Source organism: Canis aureus, chromosome X (genome assembly GCF_053574225.1).
Source record: "Canis aureus isolate CA01 chromosome X, VMU_Caureus_v.1.0, whole genome shotgun sequence".
NCBI lineage: Eukaryota > Metazoa > Chordata > Mammalia > Carnivora > Canidae > Canis > Canis aureus.
The window spans coordinates 47,862,988-47,886,031 of record NC_135649.1 but is presented as its reverse complement, the minus strand read 5'-3'; the positions used below and the strand labels follow the sequence as shown (position 1 = coordinate 47,886,031).

The 23,044-nt window shown below is 36.8% G+C and overlaps 1 protein-coding gene across 9 annotated transcripts in view; it reads left to right on the top strand.

The window, feature by feature from the left end:
• The window catches only part of GPRASP1 (G protein-coupled receptor associated sorting protein 1), a 48,710-nt gene that overhangs the window by 17,830 nt on the left and 7,836 nt on the right, over positions 1 to 23,044 (top strand). The window lies entirely within an intron of this gene.

The window sequence follows — 23,044 nt, the reverse complement described above, 5'->3', positions numbered from 1 at the left end:
TCAATGAAAAGAAAAATAAAACAAAAAATAGGCAAAGGATTTGAATAGATATTTCTCCAAAAGATATTCAGATAATCAATAATGATTCAAACCAAAACCATGATAATATCAATTCACACCCACTAAATAGCTATAATTCTTTAAAAAGTGAATAATAGCAAATGTTGGCAAGGATATAGAGGTACTGAACCCTTGTACATTCTGGTGGGAATATAAAAGGGTATAGTCACTATACAAAGCAATTTGGCATTTTTTCTAGTGTACCATTTTTATTTACTTGTTTCTGTTTTTAGTTTTTTTTTCTTAGTGACTACTATGGCAAATATAACGCCCAAGTTTGAACTAATATCAACTTAGTTTTAATAGTATACAAAACTCTGCTCTTTTACAATTCTGGTCCCCTCTTTATGTTATTGTCACACATTAGATCTTTTTACATTGTGTATCCATTAACATAGATCTTCAATTATGGTTTTATGCATTTGGCTTTTAAAATGCACCAGAAAAAAAAAAACAACAAGAAATGACAAACCAAGAATGCAAATAATATTGGCTTTAAAAAATTACTTGACTGTTTTAGAGCAGTTTTAAGTTTACAAAAAACTTAAGGAGAAAGTATAGAAAGCTCCCATATATTATGTCTCTCCCACCACTCTTTTTCCATATAGTTTCCCATATTATTAGTATCTTGCGTTAGTGTGATAAATTTGTTATAATTGATTAATTACTACATTATTGTTAACTAGAGTCTCTAATATACATTACTGTTCACTTTTTGTGTTGTACATTTCTGTTTTTTTTAATTGTGGTAAAATACACATAAAATAAAATTTGCCATTTTAACCAACTTTATGTGTACAATTCATTGGCATTAAGTACATTCACATTGTGTATCAACCATCACCATGTCCATCTCCAGAACACTTTTTGTCATCCCAAACTGAAACTCTATCCATTAAACAATAACTTCCCACTTCACTACCCACTCCTGGTCAGCCACTAATGAGCACTATTCTATTTTCTGTCTGTATAACATTGCCAGCTCTAGATATATCACAAAAGTGGAATTTTACAACATTTGTTACTTTGTGTCTGGCTGTTTAATATAGTGTAATATTTTCAAAGTTCATCCTTAAAATATGTCAAAATTTCATTTCTTTGTAAGATAGAATAGTATTTCATTGTTTATATATACCACATTCTGTTTATCCATTCATCTCTATGTGTATTTTGGTTGTTTGCACTCTTTGACAGTTGTGAATAATGCTTCTAAGAACACTGGTTGTACAAATATCTGAATCTCTACTTTCAGTTGGTTTGGGTTTATAACTAGAAGTGGAATTGTTTCATCATGTGTTAATTCTGTGTTTAATTTTTTGAGGAACTACCATACTGTTTTCCAAAGCAGCTGCAGTTTTACGTTCCGACCAGCAATGCACAGGGGTTTTAAGTTCTCCACATCCTTGCCAACTTTTGTTGTTTTCAGTGGTTTGATTATACCCATCTTAATGTTTGTGAAGTGGTATCTCATGGTTTTCCTTTGTATTTCTCTAATGACTAGTGATCATCCTTTCATGTTTTTATTGGCCACTTGTATATTTTCTTTAAAAAAGTTCCTATTCAAGGATTTGGCCCTTAAAAATAAACCATTAAAATAGGGTTATTTGGTCTTTCTGTTGTTGTTGAGTTTTAGGAGTTCTTTATATATTTTTGATATTAACCCCTTATCATATTTATGATTCAGAAGTTTTTTCTCCCGCCTGTGGATTGTGTTTTCACTCTTAAAAGGATCTTTTGATGTGCCAGAGATTTTAATTTTGATGAAGTCCACATTATCTATTTTTAATGTTTTTGATGTCATATCCAAGAAATCATTGCCAAACCCAATGTCATGAAGTTTTTCTCTATGTTTTTTTTCTAAAACTTTCAAAGCTTTAGCTCTCAAGTTTGTCTTTGATCCATTTTGAGTTAATTTTTGTATATTGTATAAGGTAAGGGTCAAAATTTAGTCTTTTGCATATGATGTCCAGTTTTCCGAACACCGTTTCTTGAAAAGAATGTCTATTCCTGATTGAATGGTCTTGATACCCTCGTCCTCCTCAGAAATCATTTGGCCATATATGCAAGGGTTGCTTTCTGGCCTCTCTATTCTATTTCACTGGTTTATATATCTGTCTTTATGCCAGAACCATAGTGTTTAGATTACTGAAGCTATTGTAGGAAGCTTTGTGTGATCTTGTGGTTTATAAGAAATAAATATATTTGTGGTCTTTATCCATGATTCCTGGCTTACACCTAAAAACCCATGGGAATTCTTAAGTGATAATAGCAATGGGGTCATCTTTTGTCATAATATTTGGTCTCTTGTCCTCAATTCCTGAACTCTTCTTTAAAGCCATTAACATGAAATGGATGTCATGTTATTCATAACACGTACCTTTTTACCACAACTGGGTTTATGTTAATAAGGTGACTTTTGGAAAGCACCCAAGGGTGGTAGCTGACTTCTAGAGGAACCCACCACATGATTAGAGAGTTGGGGGTTCAGTCCAACCCCTCACCCCCCATTTCACCCCTACTTCCTGGAAGAGGAAGGGTCTGGAAGTAGAATCAATCCCCAGTGGCCAATAATTTAATCAGTCATGCCTATATAATAAAACTCCCATAAAGACCCAGAAGGAGAGGGTTCAGAGAGCTTCTGCATTGGCAAACATGAAGATTCTGGGAGACGAGCACTGAGAGAGAGCTTGAAAGCTCCATACCCATTCCTCATACTTTGCCCTATGCATTTCTTCCATCTGGCTATTTCTGAGTTATATTTTTTTTTCTTAATGAATGGTAATCCAAAAAATAAAATGTTTTTGTGAGTTCTGTGAGTTGCCCTAGCAAATTAATCAAATTTAAGGAGGGGGTCATTGGGACCTCCCATCTATAGTCTGTCCGTGGGAAGCAGAAATGGTAATCTGGTTTTAAAACTGTCATTCAAAGGTTGAGGGGGTGTAGTCCTATAGGACTGAGTCCTTAAGCTGTGGGATATGATGCTCTTTCCAGGTAGATAGTATCAAAATTGAGTTGAATTGTAGGGCACCCTGCTGGTGCCCAAGCATCTCTTAGTGGTGTTGGAACTCTACCCCCACCATACACACACACATTGGAATTGGTGCCAAAATACCTTTACTTTGAAATTAGGAAAAATGAGTGACAACTTTTTTTTTCAGGATTATTTTGTTAATTTGGGATCCCTTGAGATTCCATATGAATTTAAGATAGGTTTTCCTATTTCTGCAGAATATATCCTTGAGATTTTTAGAAGAATTTTATTTATTTATTATATAGAGAAAGAATGTGCTTTGCACCAGCAGGGGGAGGGGCAGAGAGACAAGGGGGCAAAGGGGTGGTAGAGGGGGAAGGGAAGGGGGAGGAGGAGGGGGAGGGGGGCAGAGAGGGGGTGGGAGGGACAGGCAGAATTCATGCTTAGTATGAGCCAAACTCAGGGCTGTATCTCACAACTCTGAGATCATGACCTGAGCCAAAATCAAGAATTGGATGCTTAGCCGACTGAGCCACCCAGGACACCCCTATGATTGGGATTTTGATAGGGATTGCAGTGGATCTTACAGATCACTTTAGGTAATAGTGACATCTTAACAATGTGAAATCTTATAGTTGATGAACACGAGATGTGTTTCCATATATTTATATCTTCAAATTTCTTTTAGCAATGTTTTATAGATTTCAGTGTATAGTCTTTGGCCTGCTTCATTGTGTTCTTGTGTATTGTGTTCTTTTGATGCTATTGTAAATGAAATGGCTTTCTGAATTTCTTTTTAAGATTGTTCATTGTTATTGTATAGAAATGCAACCCATTTTGTGTGTTGATTTTAAATCCTGGAACTTTGCTGAATTACTTATTCAATCTTTTTACTAAATATAGGTTTATGCACATTTTCCAATCTTTCATGATTCAATCTTGGTAGGTTGTGTTTTTATGAGTGTGTTCATTTCCCCTATATTATCCAATTTTCTTTGTATGCAGTTGTTCATAGTATCTCTTTATAATGCTTTTTATTTTTGTGATATTGGTAAAGTTTCCATTTTAATTTATGATTTTAGTAATTTGAGTCTTCTCTTTTTTTCTTTGTTAATCTAGCCACAAGTTTGTCAAGTTTGTTGATCTTTTGAACTAAGTTTCAGTTTCATTGATTGTTCTCTATTTTTATATTATATATATTTATTACTTTCTCCCATCTGTTAGCTCTGGATTTCATTTGCTATTCTTTTTCTAATTCCTTAAGGTATATGGTTTAGTTGTTGGTTTGAGATATTTCTTCTTCTTCTTTTTTAAAAGATTTTATTTATTAATGAGAGACACACAGAGAGAGGCAGAGATGTAGGCCGAGAGAGAAGCAGGCTCCCCACAGGGAGCCCAATGTGAGACTTGACCCCAGAATTCTGGGATCACACCCTTAGCCGAACGCAGACATTCATCCACTGAGCCACCCAGGCATCCCAGATCTTTCTTCTTTTTAATGCAATTAATTAGAACTATAGCACTGGTTTTGCTGCATCCCATAGTTATTCCTATGTTTTGTTTTAACTTGCATTTCTTCAGTTATTCTTTAAATTTCCTTTGTGATTTTTTCTTTGGCCTTTTGGTTGTTGAAGAGTGTATCATTTAATTTTCACAAATTTGTGAAGTTCCCAATTTTTCTTCTATTGTTGATCTTTAATTTCATTCTAATATGATCAGAAGTGGTATTTTGTTTGATTTCATCCTTTTAAAAATATTAAGACTTGCTTTGTGGTCTAACATATAGTCTATTCTGGAGAATGTTTCATGCGTACCTGAGAAAAATGTGTATCCTGCTGTTGTTGGATGGCATGTTTTTTATGTCTATTAGATCCCATTAGTCTGTAGTGGTTGGTATTCAAGTCCCCTATTTCTTTATTATCTTCTGTCTGGTTTTCTATCCATTATTGAAAGTGGGGTTACTGATGTCTTTATTAATGTAGAACTGTCCATTTCTACTGTCAATTCTATAATTATTTAATATATTTTGGAAATCCAGTGTTTTGTGCATATGTCCATAATTGTTACATTTTCGTGAATCGGCCCTTCCTTTTCAATATATGCCTCTTCTAACAGTTTTTGAGTTTCTTTTTATAGCTCCTGTAACAAATTACTACAAATATAGTTGCTTTTTTTTTTTTTTTTTTTTTTTTTAATTTATGATAGTCACACACACACAGAGAGAGAGAGGCAGAGACATAGGCAGAGGGAGAAGCAGGCCCCATGCACCGGGAGCCTGACGTGGGATTCGATCCCGGGTCTCCAGGATTGCGCCCTGGGCCAAAGGCAGGCGCCAAACCGCTGCGCCATCCAGGGATCCCCAAATTACTACAAATATAGTTGCTTACAACAACATGAATTTATTATCTTAGTGTTCTATAAGTCAAAGATCCAAAATTAGTCTTACTGGGCTAAAGTGAAGGTATCAGCAGGGCTGCTTCCTTCTGGAGGTTGTGAGATGAAAATCCATTTTCTTGCTTTTTTTGAGCTTCTAGAGTCTGCCTGCATTCTGTGGCTAATGGCCCTTTCCTCGAATTACTCTAACCCTTGATTCTATTGCCTCATCTCTGTCTTCTCTCTTTCACCTTCTTGTCTCCCTCTTTTAAGGATCCTGTACTTACATTGGTCCATCTCATAATCCAGGATAATTAACCTTCCTATCTCAAGAGCCTTAACATAATTACATTAGCAGAGTAGCTTCTTGCCATGTAGGGTAACATACTGATAGGTTCCAGGGATCAGGACATTGGCATACTTGGGGAGGGGAGACATTATTCAACCTACCGCATCACTTATAGTAAAGGCTGGAGTCACAGAAAACAGTAAAGCAAGTTCCAGATAGGTAAATAAATGCTGTGGTAAAGCAGGCTACTCATATACTTTGAGTTTTGGGCATTATTATGGACATCTTTGACAGACTTCCATCCAGTTATCACCATGTCACCATCCATGAATTCATAAAAGGGTATATTATAATAAGTAAAAACAGAGGAGTGTCAAACTCCCCAGGTTTCCTTTAAAAAGTGAAATTTGAAAAAAAAAAGTGAAATTTGACCATTCGGAGTTTCACCTCACAATGAACTATAAAGCAACTTGGAAACATGTCCTTTGGTGGAGTTTCTAGAAATATGATAGGGGTTCATTTTAACATTGTCTTTTCCATGATAATTCACTGTTATGGTCTGAATTGTTCCTAAATTCATATGTTGAAGCCCTAATCTGGTATCTCAGAAGGTGATTATATTTGGATACAGGGCAAAGAGGTGATTAAGTTAAAATGAGGCTATTGGACTAGGCCCTAACACATTCCTATGAGTATCCTTATAACAAGTGCAAATTTGAACACACAGAGGGACACCAGACATGCATGCACACAGAGGAAGGACCTTATGAGGACATAGCAATAAGGTGGCTATTGAAAGCCAAGAAAAAGAGGCCTCAGGAGAACACAAACCTGCTGACACCTTGATCTTGGACTTCCAGCTTCCTGAACTGTGAGAAAGTAAATTTCTGTTGTTTAAGCCAAGCAGTTTGTAGTATTTTATTATGATAGCCCCAGCAAACTAATACATCCTCAAACTTTCATTTATTGGCTCAGCATCTTATATCAGCCTGAGAAAAAAGAAGCCCCATCTTTGTGGTAGATAATATAGAATTTTGTGGAAGCTTCTTTAAAATTCCAAACTGGGGATCCCTGGGTGGCGCAGCGGTTTGGCGCCTGCCTTTGGCCCAGGGCGCGATCCTGGAGACCCGGGATCGAATCCCACATCGGGCTCCCGGTGCATGGAGCCTGCTTCTCCCTCTGCCTGTGTCTCTGCCTCTCTCTCTCTCTCTGTGACTATCATGAATAAATAAATAAAAAATCTTAAAAAAAAATAAAATAAAATAAAATTCCAAACTGTATAAATCTTAGCAAACCTACAGCATTTTTTAGTATTATGTTCCAGCATGGTGGTGTACACATTAGCTTTCCACTTGCTTTAGATAGCAGAATGGGGGGGGAACACTGTGAGACATTTTCATCTTCAACACAAATATCATCTCCCAATAAAATAGTCTAAAGATTTTTAATGGGGTGCTCCTTAGTCTGTTTGGTCAATGATAGAAGCATAAAGCACAATAACTCTGCCCAGATTTTTAAATTATGGTATTTGATTTATATAACCAACAACAAAAAAGCACCTAAGAGTTCCAGAGACATTTACATATTCAGCAAATATTTATTGAGCAATCTATTATGTGACAGGCACTATTTCTAGTTGTTGGGAGTATATAGAACAAGATAAAGTGTCATACTCATGGAGCTTACATTTAAGAATGAAGGAAAACATAATAAGTCAATGTATAAAATATGCAATATAATATTTAATAGTGATAAATGCTATGGGGAAAAATAAAATATGAGAATAAAGTATATTTGAAGGGGGAATACCATTTTACATTGGATAATCAAAGAAATTCTCTCTGAGCAAGTATCTGAATGAAATGAGAGAATGGACCATGAAACTATCTTAGGGAAAATCATTACAGACAGTGGGAACAACAAATGCAGAGCTCCTTGGGTAGAAATATGCTTGGTGTGTTCAAGAAATAGCAAGGAGGCCAATGTGGCTCAAATGGAGCAAACAAAGGGAGGATGGTTGAACGTGAGTTTAGAGTGATAGCCAGGGGCCAGATCATATGAGATATTGTAAACCTTGGAAAGAAGTTTGGATACTATTCTAAGGGCTATGGGGAGCCATTAGAGGATTTCAGTAAGTGGATCAGCATGATATGACTTGTGTTTTTAAGGGATAAACCCGGCTACTGTGAAGAGAATAGACCCTTGGGAAACAAGAATGAAAATAAGGAGAAAAATTTGGAGGTAGGAAGAAATCAGTGGTCTAGGTAAGAGATGATAGTCTCTTTAGCTTGGACTAAAGTGTTAGCTGTGGCTATGGTGATGTGTCCAGCTTTGGCATATATTTTGGAGGTAGAGACAATGGAGGTTGTGGATGAATTGAATATAATGTAAGATAAAAAGTGGAATCAATGATTATTCTGAAGCTGAGCAACTTAGTAAATAATCATTTATTAAGATGGGGGAAGACTGGGAGTAGCAGGTTTCAGGAGGAAGCTCAGGAGCTCAGGTTAGGACATGTTGAGTTTGAGATGCCTTTTACACATATACTTGGAGATGAAAAGTAGGCAGTTGGATATATATAAAAATCTAGGATTTTTGAGAGAGATCCAGATTAGAGATAGAAATTTGAGACTCATCAAGGAATGGATGGTGTTTAAAGCCATGACACATGATGAGATCACTAAGAAATATAGAATGTGTATGTAGTAATGGAAGAAGCCCAGAGATTGAGTGCTGGAACATTTCAGTATTGAGATAGAGGAGATGACAATGAAATAGCAAAAGCAACAACAAAAAAGAAAGCTAAGCATGTGCAGTCAGGAGTACCCAGTAAATTAGGAGAAAAACCAGGAGAGTATGGTGTCTTGGAAACTAAGTCAAGATATTTCAAGAACGGAGTTTTCAACCTTGCCCAACATTACTGATAGGTAAGGTGATCAAATATCCCTATTTTTCCAGGACAAGCCCAGTTTATGAATTTTGTACAGGAATAACTTGTTAACAACACTTTTTAAAAAGTTTTCTTTTTACTCTCAGAAATGTTTTGATTTGAATGATAAATTATATGGTCACTAGGATAATAGGTCAAGATGAGGATTGAGAATTGATTATTGGATTTACCAACACAGAGAACATTAGCAATCTTGATGAGCAGTTTCAATAGAGCAGTGAAACTTCATTAGATGTTGAAGATGAAGAAATAGAGTAGTATTAAGAAAAAGGAGGAGACAGTGTCAATAAACCACTGTTTTGAGGAATTTTGCAGCAAAATAAATGCAGTGGTAGCTATGGAATGATATGAGATAAAGGAAGAAATTTGCTTTTAAGATAGGAAATAGTAAAGCATGTTTAAATGTTGATGGGGATGTTTCACTAGAGAGGGAAATTTTTATGGTAAAAGAGAGAGAGAGAGAGAGAGAGAGAAGGAAATTTTGGAACAATGACCATGAGTAGAAGAGGTGGGACATTATCCAATGGAAATATGAAGAGGCTGGCTTTAGATAGGATCATGGCCAGTTCATTCACAGAACATTAGAATAGGAAGAATTTATGGGCACAGATGCAAATGGTGAGTAGACATGGTGGTAGGAGTTTGTGGAAGGTCTCTTCAAATTCCTTTTATTTTTGCAATGAAATAAGCAAAGTCATCAGCTGAGAGAAAGTAATTTGGGTCTGAGGAGAGAAGAGAGGATGTGATATCTTTTTTTATTTAGGTGAAATATATGTGACAAAATTTTCCATTTCAACCATTTTTAAGTGAACAATTAAGTGGCATTAATTACATTCACAGTTATACATCCATTACCACTATTTATTTCAAACATTTTTATCATGTTATGGGTTGAACTGTGTCTTCCAGAAAAGATATGTTAGAGTCCTAACATACACAAACATCAACTCAAAATGGATTAAAGACTTTAAACATGTGGCCTGAAACTCTAAAACTCCTAGACAAAAGCATAGGGGAAAGGCTTCTTGATAGTAGTCTTTGGATATAGTACCAAAGCCACAGGCAACAAAAACCAGAATAGACAAATAACATTATATCAAACTAAAAAAGCTCATGTACTGCAAAGGAAATAACAGAATGAAAAGGCAAACTACAGAATGAGAGAAAATGTTTGCATACCATATATCTGGGGGGGGGGCTAATACCCAAAATGTATAAGGAATTTCCACAACTCAATAGCAAAAAAAGAAGAAGGAGAAGGAGAAGGAGAAGGAGAAGGAGAAGGAGAAGGAGAAGAAGGAGAAGGAGAAGGAGAAGGAGAAGGAGAAGGAGAAGGAGAAGAAGAAGAAGAGGAGGAGGAAGAGGAAGAGGAAGAGGAAGAAAAGAAAAGATATAGAAGCAAAACAGGCAAAGGGCTTGAATAGACTGGTGCAGCCTCTCTGGAAAACAGTATGGAGGTTCCTCAAAAAGTTAAAAATAGAGATACCCTATGACCAAGCAATTGCACTATTAGGTATTTATTCAAAGGATACATACATAGTGATTCAAAGGGGAACATGCACCCAAATGTTTATAACAGCAATGTCCACAATAGCCAAACTATGAAAGAGCCCAGATGTCCATCAATAGATAAATGGACAAAGGAGATGTGGTATGTATATACAATGGAATATTATTTACTCAGTCATCAAAAAAGAAATATTGCCATTTGCAACAACATGGATAGAACTAGAAGGTATTATGCTAAGCAAAACAACTCAGTCAGAGAAAGACAATTGTCATATGATTTCACTCATTTGTGAAATTTAAGAAACAACAGATGAACATAGGGGAAGGGAAGGGAAAATGAAATAAGGTGAAAATAGAGAGGGAGGCAAACCATAAGAGACACTGAACTCTGGGAAACAAACTGAGGATTTCTGGAGGGCAGGTGGGTAGAGGGAAGGGATAACTGGATGATGAGCAATAAGGAGGGCTCTTGATGTAATGAGCACTGGGTGTTATATGCAACTGATGAGTCACTAAATTCTATCCCTGAAGTTAATAATACAGTATATGTTAGGTAAACTGAATTTAAATAAAAAAGTTTAAGAGATAAAAAAATGAAGATATACAAATGGCCAACAGTTATAGAATAGGTGCCCAACATCACTAACCACCAGGGAAATGCAAATCAAAACCAAAATGAAATATTACCGTCCTAACAGATGGTATTATAAAAAAAAAGTCACAAGTGTTAATTAGCAAGGATTTGAAGAAATTGAAACACTTACACATCATTGATGGCAATGTAAAATTGTGCAGCCATTATAGAATACAATATAGAGGTCCCTAAAACATACATAAATACATACATACATGCATACTTATCTTTCTAGATAGATAGATAGATAGGTAGATGGATAGATAGATAGATAGATAGATAGATAGATAGATAGATCGATCGATCTACCATATCATCTAGCAATTCCATATCTGGGTATATATCCAAAAAAAAATTGAAATCAGGATCTCAAAAGGATTTCTGTTCTCCCTTATTTATTACAGCATTATTCACAATATCCAAGATATGGAAACAACCCAAGTGTCCATTGAAAATTGAATAATAAAATGTGGTATACCTAGAATTGAATATTATACAGCCTTAAAAAAGAAGTAAATCCTGCCATTTGTAATAACATGGATGAATCTGTAGGACATTATGCTAAGTGAAATAAGGCAGTGACAAAAGGACAAATACTACATGATTCCACATCAAGATTGTGATAGATTCCACATATAGGTGATATCTAAAATTATCAAACTCAGATGTGGATAGTAGAGTGGTGGTTAACAGGGGTTGGAAGGAGGGAGAAATGGGAAGTTGTTGAGGATGTATAAAGTTTCAATTGTGCAAGATGAAAATGTCCTAGAGATTTGTACAACATAATGCCTATAATAATACAGTTTTGTGCACTTAAAATTTAGTTAAGAATGGTAGATCTTGGGCAGCCCAGGTGGCTCAGGTTTAATGCTGCCTTCAGCCCAGGGCGTGATCCTGGAGACCCAGGATCGAGTCCCATGTCAGGTTCCCTCCATGGAGCCTGCTTCTCCCTCTGCCTTTGTCTCTGCCTCTCTCTCTGTGTCTGTCATGAATAAATAAATAAAATCTTAAAAAAAGGAATGGTATATATGGTATATATGTCAATAAAGCTGTTTTAAAAAGTCATCATTACACTTAAGGTCATCAAGCTTTCTCCTATGTTATCTTCTGGGACTTTTTTAGTTCTCCTTTTTATTTAGCTCTGTGATCCATTTTGAATTATTTTTTGTAGAGTATAAGGTCTGTGTCTAAATTCGGTTTCTTGCATGTGCATGTTCATTTCTTCTAGCACCATTTGTTAAAAAGACTATCTTTGCTGCATTATATGCCTTTGCCCCTTTGTCAAAGATTAATTAACTGTATTTATGTCTGTATATTTCTGGACTCTCTTCTGTTCCACGGATCTATTTGTCAAATCTTTTGTCAGTATCACACCATCGTGATTACTGTAACTATATAATAAGTCTTGAAGTCAGGTAATATCCGTCCTCTGACTCTGTTCTTCTTCAATATTGAATTAGCTATTCTGGGTCTTTTGCCTCTTCATATAAACCTTAGTACCAGCTTGTCAACATCCATAAAATAATTTACTGGGATTTTTATTGCGATTGCATTGAATCGATAGACCAGGTTGAGAAAGACTGATATCTTGACAATATCGAATCTTCCTATCTATAAACACGGAATATCTCTCCACATTTATTCAGTTCTTCTAAGATTTCATTTTAGTTTTCCTCATATAGATCTTGTACATATTTGTTAGATTTATACCTATGGACTTCATTTTTTGGGGTGCTAATATAAAAGGTATTGTGTTTTTAATTTCAAGCTTCACTTGTTCATTGCTGGTATATAGGAAATCAATGGACTTTTGTATATTAGCCCTATCCTCTAGCCTTGATACTATCACTTATTACTTCCAAGAGTATTTTTTTGTCTATGTTTTTCCAGTTTTCTATATAGACAATCATGCCACCTGCAAATAAAGGCAGTTTTATTTCTTCTTCCCAATTTGTATTCCTTTTATATTCTTTCCTGGGATTAATGCATTAACTGAGGATTCTAGGACAACTTTGAAAGGGAATGGTGGGAGAGGACGAACATCCTTGCCTTTTTCCTGATCTTCCAAGTTTATCACTATTAAGTATGATGTTAGCTATAGGGTTTTTGTATATGTTCTTTATCAAGTGAAGGAAGTTTTGCTGTATTCCTGGTCTGCTGAGACAACTTTATTCTTCTGCAGGTGGATATCCACTTGTCCCAGCACAGCTTGTGAACAGACAGTATTTTCAATAAATGGTGATTGAATTCCAGTCAGATGAATGTGAGATGAAATGATGTGAGCATTTCTTGACCACGGATTTTAAGAAGAGTGTGGACTACCTCTACTCTTTTTTTTTTTTCTCATTTTGCTGTGTAGAAGCAGACGTTGATGATGTCCTGTCATAGCAAAGCAGTAAGTGATGGTTAGGTAATGAGAAACATAACAAAATGTACTATGGACTTATATATATATTTTTTTTTCTATTTTAAAAAGTAATTTGACATTCAGTTAACTTAGATTTGCTGACAGTGTGGAAATTCAGGATTTCTTATCCCTTCAAAGCTAATAACCTTAGCTTACCAGCCCTTTTAATTCCAGAAATCTTCAAGAGGCACTCATAATCCCATGTCCTGAATTATGGTTTTCACATGATTTTTCCAGGTGTTGTTGCCACATTAAGCTTTACTATCCCAAACACTTAAGTTCCTCCAATGACTCCCTCGAATTTTCTCATTCCAGAGTCCTCATGATGTCAGAGTTGAGTACTACTCTAAACTTTAAATGCATGTTGTAGAGGAATATATTTTCCTCTCTTTATGTTACACTTTATAGGTGGGATCTGCACACCAGAGTTTTACAAAGTGATATGCAACAGTTGTTTCTGGAATAACTTGCCTTTAAAAAATTTTTTTTTAATTTATTTTTTATTGGTGTTCAATTTACTAACATACAGAATAACACCCAGTGCCCGTCACCCATTCACTCCCACCCCCCGCCCTCCTCCCCTTCCACCACCCCTAGTTCGTTTCCCAGAGTTAGGAGTCTTCATGTTCTGTCTCCCTTTCTGATATTTCCTACCCATTTCTTCTCCCTTCCCTTATATTCCCTTTCACTATTATTTATATTCCCCAAATGAATGAGAACATATAATGTTTGTCCTTCTCCGACTGACTTACTTCACTCAGCATAATACCCTCCAGTTCCATCCACGTTGAAGCAAATGGTGGGTATTTGTCATTTCTAATAGCTGAGTAATATTCCATTGTATACATAAACCACATCTTCTTTATCCATTCATCTTTCGTTGGACACCGAGGCTCCTTCCACAGTTTGGCTATCGTGGCCATTGCTGCTATAAACATCGGGGTGCAGGTGTCCCGGCATTTCATTGCATTTGTATCTTTGGGGTAAATCCCCAACAGTGCAATTGCTGGGTCGTAGGGCAGGTATATTTTTAACTGTTTGAGGAACCTCCACACAGTTTTCCAGAGTGGCTGCACCAGTTCACATTCCCACCAACCGTGTATGAGGGTTCCCTTTTCTCCGCATCCTCTCCAACATTTGTTGTTTCCTGCCTTGTTAATTTGCCCCATTCTCACCGGTGTGAGGTGGTATCTCATTGTGGTTTTGATTTGTATTTCCCTGATGGCGAGTGATGCAGAGCATTTTCTCATATGCATGTTGGCCATGTCTATGTCTTCCTCCGTGAGATTTCTGTTCATGTCTTTTGCCCATTTCATGATTGGATTGTTTGTTTCTTTGGTGTTGAGTTTCTTAAGTTCTTTATAGATCTTGGAAACTAGCCCTTTATCTGATATGTCATTTGCAAATATCTTCTCCCATTCTGTAGGTTGTCTTTGAGTTTTGTTGACTGTATCCTTTGCTGTGCAAAAGCTTCTTATCTTGATGAAGTCCCAATAGTTCATTTTTGCTTTTGTTTCTTTTGCCTTCGTGGATGTATCTTGCAAGAAGTTACTATGGCCGAGTTCAAAAAGGGTGTTGCCTGTGTTCTCCTCTAGGATTTTGATGGAATCTTGTCTCACATTTAGATCTTTCATCCATTTTGAGTTTATCTTTGTGTATGGTGCAAGAGAGTGGTCTAGTTTCATTCTTCTGCATGTGGATGTCCAATTTTCCCAGCACCATTTATTCAAGAGACTGTCTTTCTTCCAATGGATAGTCTTTCCTCCTTTATCGAATATTAGTTGCCCATAAAGTTCAAGGTCCACTTCTGGATTCTCTATTCTGTTCCACTGATCCATGTGTCTGTTTTTGTGCCAGTACCACACTGTCTTGATGACCACAGCTTCAGAGAGTTAGAACAAATTATTTTAAGATTTGTGTGGAATCAGAAAAGACCCCGAATAGCCAGGGGAATTTTAAAAAAGAAAACCATATCTGGGGGCATCACAATGCCAGATTTCAGGTTGTACTACAAAATTTGTTTTTGTTTTTGTTTTATTTTGTTTTATCTGCTTTTGTTGTGACAGACATATAGTTGAGGGCATATGCTAATCCAGGCAAAAATAAAAGTCCTAATCCCAAATGTGGCCATTAAAATAGCTATACTTCCCTGATGACAAGGTGTTGTTTCTGGACTGAGGTCATTGCGCCTGGCTCTGTTTTCCCTCAAGATAAACTCTCTTAAGGCAGAACCCACTCTAAATGTGACCTGAAAATATTCTTGGGTCAGGTCTCCCTACAAGTTTTTTTAATGTGCCTTGTCTCATGTAGTGGACACAGGCTGAGATCTTTCCCTGAGGCTTGTAAGACTACGGAAGCAGACATCTTTTGAGCCAGTTTCATCAAATAGTTCACAAGAACTGAACCCAGCTTTCTTGGTCCTGTGAGGGACTTGGGTTCCTGTGTAAAGCTCCTGAAACTCAGAGATAGGAGAATGGATAAATTCCAAGAATGCATAGTTTGGCTCTATCTTAGACAAAAGGGAAATCTTAGATGGAAAATTTGCCTGAGGCAAATGAAGGACAGAAGAGAGACAAATTAACTTAAGTGGGCAAAAAACGGGTCCATGACTCTGATGATTGAGAGACAAGAGGAAATTATTTGACCTGCACAAGTAAAAGGATATGCTAGTTTGAAAGTTCACAGGCATGTATGCAGCACGGTGGGGGTGGGGGGTAGCTTGGGGCACAGCTGCTTCTGTATCCCTCCCTGACTTAATGCTTGGAGGATTATTTTGTTCTAAAGTTGTTCCATAAGTCCCAAGCATATGGTGGGGGGTGGGAGGGAGAAAAGAGGTAGGATTTTTCATTTATTAGGATCTGAGAATAGAGAGCCTAGGGTTCCACACATATACTCCTTATTGGCTAATTTAAGGCATAAGATTGGGAATTAGGACAGTGAAGGAAAAAGCAGAATGAGTCAAGAGCTCAGTTGTTTCATTTAACCAGGGCATTTTGAAAGGTACCTTCATGGATGGGGGTGGCGGAGTTCCTTATCTGATTGTTTTGCTAGTAGGTGGGTCATACACCTAGCAGTGTGTCTATACGAGATGGATGTCTTTTTTTAAGTTTTTATTTTAATCCCAGTTAGTTAACATACAGTGTATATTAGTTTAAGGTGTACAATTTAGTGATTCAGGAGTTCCATACATCACCCAGTGCTAATCACAAGTGCATTCCTTAATCCCCATCACTTATTTAACCCATATTCCTACTCACTTGCCCTCTGGTCACCACTATTTTCTTTCTATAATTAAGAGCATTTCTTGATTTGTCTTTCTCTCTCTTTTTATTTCCTCTGCTCATTTGTTGTGATGCTAAAATTCCACATATGAGTGAAATCATATGGCATTTCTCTTTCTCTGATTTACTTATTTTGCTTAACATTATACTCTCTAGCTCTATCCATGTCATTGCAAATGGCAAGATTTTGATCTTTTTTATGGCTAATATTACATTGTATTTATACCACATCTTCTTTATCCATTCATCAATAGATGGATACTGAGGCTGCTTCCATATTTTGGAAATAATGCTGTAAATAATGCTGATATAAACATAGGGGTGCATGTATCTCTACAAATTGGTGTTTTTGTATTCTTTGGGTAAATACCTGATAGTGAGATTGCTGGATTGTAGGGTAGTTCTGTTTTTATCTTTTTGAGGAATTTCCATACTGTTTTCACAGTGGCTGCACCAGTTTTTGCATTCCTGCCAATAATATGAGAGGGTTCCTTTTACTCCACATCCTCACCAGTGCTTGTTGTTTCTTGTGTTGTTGATTTTAGCCATTTTGACGCGTGTGAGGTCAAATCTCATTTGCATTTTCCTGATGATGAATGATGTTTAGCATTTTTTCATGTGTCTCTTGGCCATCTGGAGGTCTTTTTGGGAAAAAAATGTCTCTTGTCATGAGCATGCTATAAAGGTGCATACATGACTTGTATTTTTCCAGAATGTCAGTTTTATTCAATCATAAGACAAAGTTAATCACAGTTATAAAGCAGGTTCCAGTTTCCAAACTCTGTGATTAAACTTGGCTTTTTACATAACACATAGAGCAGAACGTAAGCAAACCACACAACAAACAAGATAAAAGAAGGGTATAGGAAGTTAATGAACCAAATGGGAAGTTAGTCTGTGAGCACACAGTTGAGATAAGGCCAGTGTAGGTTGGCTCTTGGCACTAACTGCATATTATGTTCAAGCAATGAAAGATCTCCATTCTGTTTGGAGATCAATTGGGCAGAGCCTTTGATGGCAGTTGCCTTTTTTTAAGTGGTCAGACATAAAGGGGTCATGTCTGAAGAGTCTATAACAGTTTGCTGTAAAAATCCTACCCCCTTTAAAGGGATTTAATCGGTCTTGAGCCCCTGCAGACCTCCTGTGGTTCTTCTTGTTATCAGTTCTGTGGTGTCAGTTGATGCTGGTCTCTGTAATATCTCATGGCTGTAGTGTATTTAACTCCTTGAGTCATTGCTTGACATAGGCCCCTGCTTGACACAGACTCCTGCTTAACATGAGAGACTCCATTTTGCTTTCTACATCTGTTCATGTCTTCTCCCCAATTTTTGAATGAATTATTTATTTTTAGGATGTTGAGTGGTATCAGTTTTTTTAATAGTTAATATACAAAGTTTTATTAGTTTCAGGTATGCAATATAGTGATTCAACAATTCTATATATTACTGAGTGCTCATTGAGATAAGTGTACTCTTAATGTCTTTTGCCTATTCCACCCATTCTTCACCTGCCTTCCCTCTGGTAACCAGCTGTTTCTTCTCTATAATTAAGAGTCTGTTTTTTGTTTTTTTCCCCTTTTGATCTTTTGTTTTGTTTTTTAAACGCCACATATCAGTGAATTCACATGATATTTGTCTTTCTTTAACTGACGTATTTCACTTAGCATTATACTCTCTTGCTGCAACTTATTTTGTGTGGCTGAATAATGTTCCACTATCTATATATCTATGTCTATATATCTATATCTATATCTATCTATCTATATCTCCTACATCTTCTTTATCCATTCATCTGCCCCTGGACACTTGGGCTGCTTCCATAATTTGGCTATTGTAAATAATGCTACAGTAAAAATAGGGGTGAATATATCCTTTTAAATTAGTGTTTTTGTATTCTTTGGGTAAATACCTAGTAGTGTGATTACTGGATCATAGGGTAGTTCTATTTTTTTTAAACTTTTTTTTTTAATATTTTTTATTTATTTATGACAGTCACACAGAGAGAGAGAGAGAGAGAGAGGCAGAGACATAGGCAGAGGGAGAAGCAGGCTCCATGCACCAGGAGCCCGACGTGGGATTTGATCCCGGGTCTCCAGGATTGCGCCCTGGGCCAAAGGCAGGCGCTAAACCGCTGCGCCACCCAGGGATCCCGGGTAGTTCTATTTTTAAATTTTTGAGAAACTTCCTACTGTTTTCCACAGTGACTGCACCAGTTTGTATTTCTACCTACAGGGCATGATGGTTCCTTTGTTCCTACATCCTTGCCAACACTTGCTATTTCTTGTGTTTTTTATTTTAGCCATTCTAATTCATGTGAGATGATATCTCATTGTAGTTTTGATTTGCATTTCTCTGATGATGAGTAATGTTGAGTATGTTTCCATATGTCTGTTGGCCATCTGGATGTCTTCTTTGGAGAAACGTCTGTTCATATATTCTGTCCACTGGATTGTTTTTTGGGCGTTGAATATTGTAAGTTCTTTTATATATATGTATATATATAAAATATACATATATATTTTATTGAAGTTCGATTTGCCAACATACAGTATAACACCCAGTGCTCATCCCATCAAGTGCCCCACTCAATGTGCGTCACCCAGTCACCCCATCCCCCTGCCCACCTCCCCTTCCACTACCCCTTGTTCGTTCCAAGAGTTAGTAGTCTCTCATGTTTTGTCACCCTAATTTCTCCCACTCATTTTCCCTCCTTTCCCCTATAATCCCTTTCACTATTTTTTATATTCCACGTATGAGTGAAACCATACATTGTCCTTCTCCGATTGACTTACTTCACTCAGCATAATACCCTTCAGTTCTATACACGTCGAAGCAAATGGTGGGTATTCGTCATTTTTAATGGCTGAGTAATATCCACTGTGTGTATATAACATCTTTCCATTCATCTTTTGACGGACACCGAGGCTCCTTCCACAGTTTGCCTATTGTGGACATTGCTGCTATAAACATTGTGGTGTGCAAGGTGTCCCAGCATTTCACTGCATCTGTATCTTTGGGATAAATACCCAGTAGTGCCATTGCTGGGTCATAGGGTAGCTCTAATTTTAACTCTTTAAGGAACCTCCACACAGTTTTCCCGAGTGGCTGTACCAGTTCACATTCCCACCAACAGTGCAAGAGGTTCTCCTTTCTCCACATCCTCTCCAACATTTTGTTTCCCGTCTTGTTAATTTTCACCATTCTCAATGGTGTGAGATGGTATTTCATTGTGGTTTTGGTTTGTATTTCCCTGATGGCCAGTGATGCAGAGCATTTTCCCATGTGCTTTTTGGCCATGTGTATGTCTTCTTTGATGAAATTTCTGTTCATGTCTTTTGCCCATTTCATGATTGGATTGTTTTTTTTCTTGGGTGTTGAGTTTAGTAAGTTCTTTATAGATCTTGGATACTAGCCCTTTATCTGATATGTCATTTGCAAATATCTTCTCCCATTATGTAGGTTGTCTTTTAGTTTCATTGATTGCTTCCTTTGCTGTGCAAAAACTTGTATGTTGATGTAGTCCGAATAGTTTATTTTTGCTGTTTCCCTTGCCTCAGAAGACCTAGTTAGAAAAACTTGTTATGGCTGATGTCAGAGAAGTTGCTACCTGTGTTTCCTTTTAGGATTTTTATGATTTCAGGTCTTATATTTAGATCTTTAATCCATTTTGAATTTATTTTTATATAAGATGGAAGAAAGTGATCCAGTTTCTATCTTTTGCATGTTGCTGTCCATTTTTCCCAGCACCATTTATTGAAAACATCTTTTTCCCACTGACTATCTTGCCTCCTTTGTCAAAGATTAATTGACCATATAATTATGGATTTATTTCTGAGCTTTCTATTCTGTTCTTTTGCTCTGTTTGTGTGCCAGTACCATACTATTTTGATTACTACAGCATTGTATTATAATTTGAAGTCCAGAATTGTGATGCCTTCAACTTGCTTTTCCTTTTTAAGGATGCTCTGGAAGCTTGGGGGTCTTTTGTGCTTCCATACAAATTTTAGGATTGTTTGTTCTAATTCTATGAAAAATACTGCTGTATTTTTGAAAGGATTGCATTAAATGTATAAATTGCTTTGGATAGCATAGACATTTTAACAGTATTTGTTCTTCCAGTCCATGAGCATGGAATTTCTTTCCATTTCTTTGTGTTGTCTTCAATTTCTCTCATCAGTATTTAATAGTTTTCAGAGTATAGGTCTTTCACATCTTTGGTTAGCTTTATTCCTAGGTATCTTATTATTTTTGGTTCAGTTGTAAATGAGATTGTTTTCTTAATTTCTCTTTCTGATGCTTCAATATTGCTATATAGTAATGCAAGATTTCTTTACTTCAATTTTGTACCCTTTCACTTTACTGAATTTGTTTATCAGTTCTAACAGTTCTTGATGAACTCTTTAGAGTTTCTGTATATAGTATAATGGATGATTTTTTGAAGTGGATAACTTGGAAATCAAAAGCTCAGTGTCATGCACTTACACTAGATTTATAGTTATATAACTAGTCAATGTTATATAGGTGCTAGTGGAGACACTGAGGAGTGAAACTTTGGCTGTTGCAATCATACCAGAATTCATTTTAGAAGGAAGTAAATAGACTATTACTTAGCAGCCACAGAGACATATGACACCGTCATGTTTCAATCTTTTATATGTTCTCACATATTAAAGATGGCACTTATACGATTTATACACACAAAGTGCTAACACATAAAGAGCATAAAATAGGACATTTCACAGTTTAATTAATATTAAATAGCGATAGGGCCTGTTCTCCAAATCCATTGAGAACAAATTGTCCAACAAATTTTCAAAGTCTCACATTGTAACCAGTCAGCTTCTGGTAGATCCACTCCTCTGTCAGTATATGTCTTGGGATGAATACCTGATAACCTTGATAATTATCAGACAACTTTATGCTGGTATAACTACAAAATTTTTGGATAAGAAATTGAATAAGAAAGATAAGAAAGAAACTACAAGTAGATGTAGCTTCCACAAGAACAGGGATTTCTTTCACGACTGTTTCTACTCTGATTCCAGTGCCTAAGATAAAAGTATTCATATGTATTTCTTGAATTAATGAAAGGCACCAGAGACTTTAAGAAAGTGAAAGAACAGTTCAGGGAGGTAAAGACCTTCACACACACCCACAGATCCCAGCAGAGCTCAGACTCCCTTCTTCAAGCCTGGCATTCAACCAAGAGGGTATGCTATGGAACAAAGAAAAAAATGATCCACAATTCAACTAAAGCCATTTAAACAGCACAGTAAAAAGAAGCCCTCCTCTGATAATTGATATCCACTGTCAGTCCAGATACTGTATAGAATCATCTCCAGATATTTTTATCACCTAAATATTGCACAGTTGTAATAAATGTTTAAAAACAAAACTTGAAATGAAAATATCTGAAAATTCCTGGAATGAAATTAAAATATCTGAAAATTCCTGGAAAGAATATGGTTCCCTTTTCATCCTCAAAAACATCAGTGATTTTCAGCAAATGGGGACTTTCTTCAAGATAAACCTCAAAGGCCACTGCAAAAATCTCTTCTTTAGAAAATAGAGACGGGGGTTGCTGGAGAGGGTGGTTATAGGGGTAAGAGATGAGCCCCCAAGGTGATCTTCCCAGGGGTTCAAGGCTAAGTAAAGTAAGTCAAGGGGAATGGACTTTATCAACATGGTGAGTAAATTCAGTTCCTACTGCTGTTGTCAACACATTACTACATTCTTGGCAGCTTAAAATAACACAAAAGTATTATCTTACAGTCCTGGATGTTGGGAAAACAACAAGGATCTCACTGGTCTGAAATGAAGGCGATGGCCAGGATTCATTTCTCTGAAATGCTTTTGCCTTTTCTAGCATCAGGAAGCTACCTGCATTCCTTGGGCCTTGGTTTTGTTTCATCTTCAAAGCCAGCAATGCTTTCTCTTTCTACTTCACTGTGACACTGACCCTTCTGCCTACTTCTTCCACATCTTGAAGTACCTTTGTAATTACACTGGCCAGGAAGAGACCCAGCATATTTTTATTTTAAATTCAGCTGATTAGTAATCTTAATTTCGCCAACAATCTTACTTCTCCTTTGCCCTGTGACATCACATATTTACGGGTTCTGGAAAATAGGATATGGACGTCATTGAGGGACCTTTATTCAGCCTATCACAGTGAAAGTGCCATTTAATTGGGTTTAAAATGGGCACCAGCAGGTTTGTGCTCAACCACAGTGGAGCCTAAACATGTTGCTCTGTTTGTGCCATGGAGCACAGAAAGGAAGGGCTCAAGACGACAGGAAGGATGTAAAGGTAAAGAAATGAGAGGATTCAAGAACCACCACACCAGGCTTCTGTCTTGGGGCAGTAGGTACAGGATGACGCCTTCCTCCAAAGTGTGGCTGGGGAAACTAGACAGGTGTGTATGGCAAGTGGCTGAGATCCAAGCTGGTTCTAATCCCTGCCACATTTCCACACTGCCGAAGTTCGTGAGAGCTTGGATGGGACTGCAAGAGACTTGATAGCCCAGTTGAAGAGGAGCCAGGACCAGCCCGGCACCGGGCCACGGGGGCAA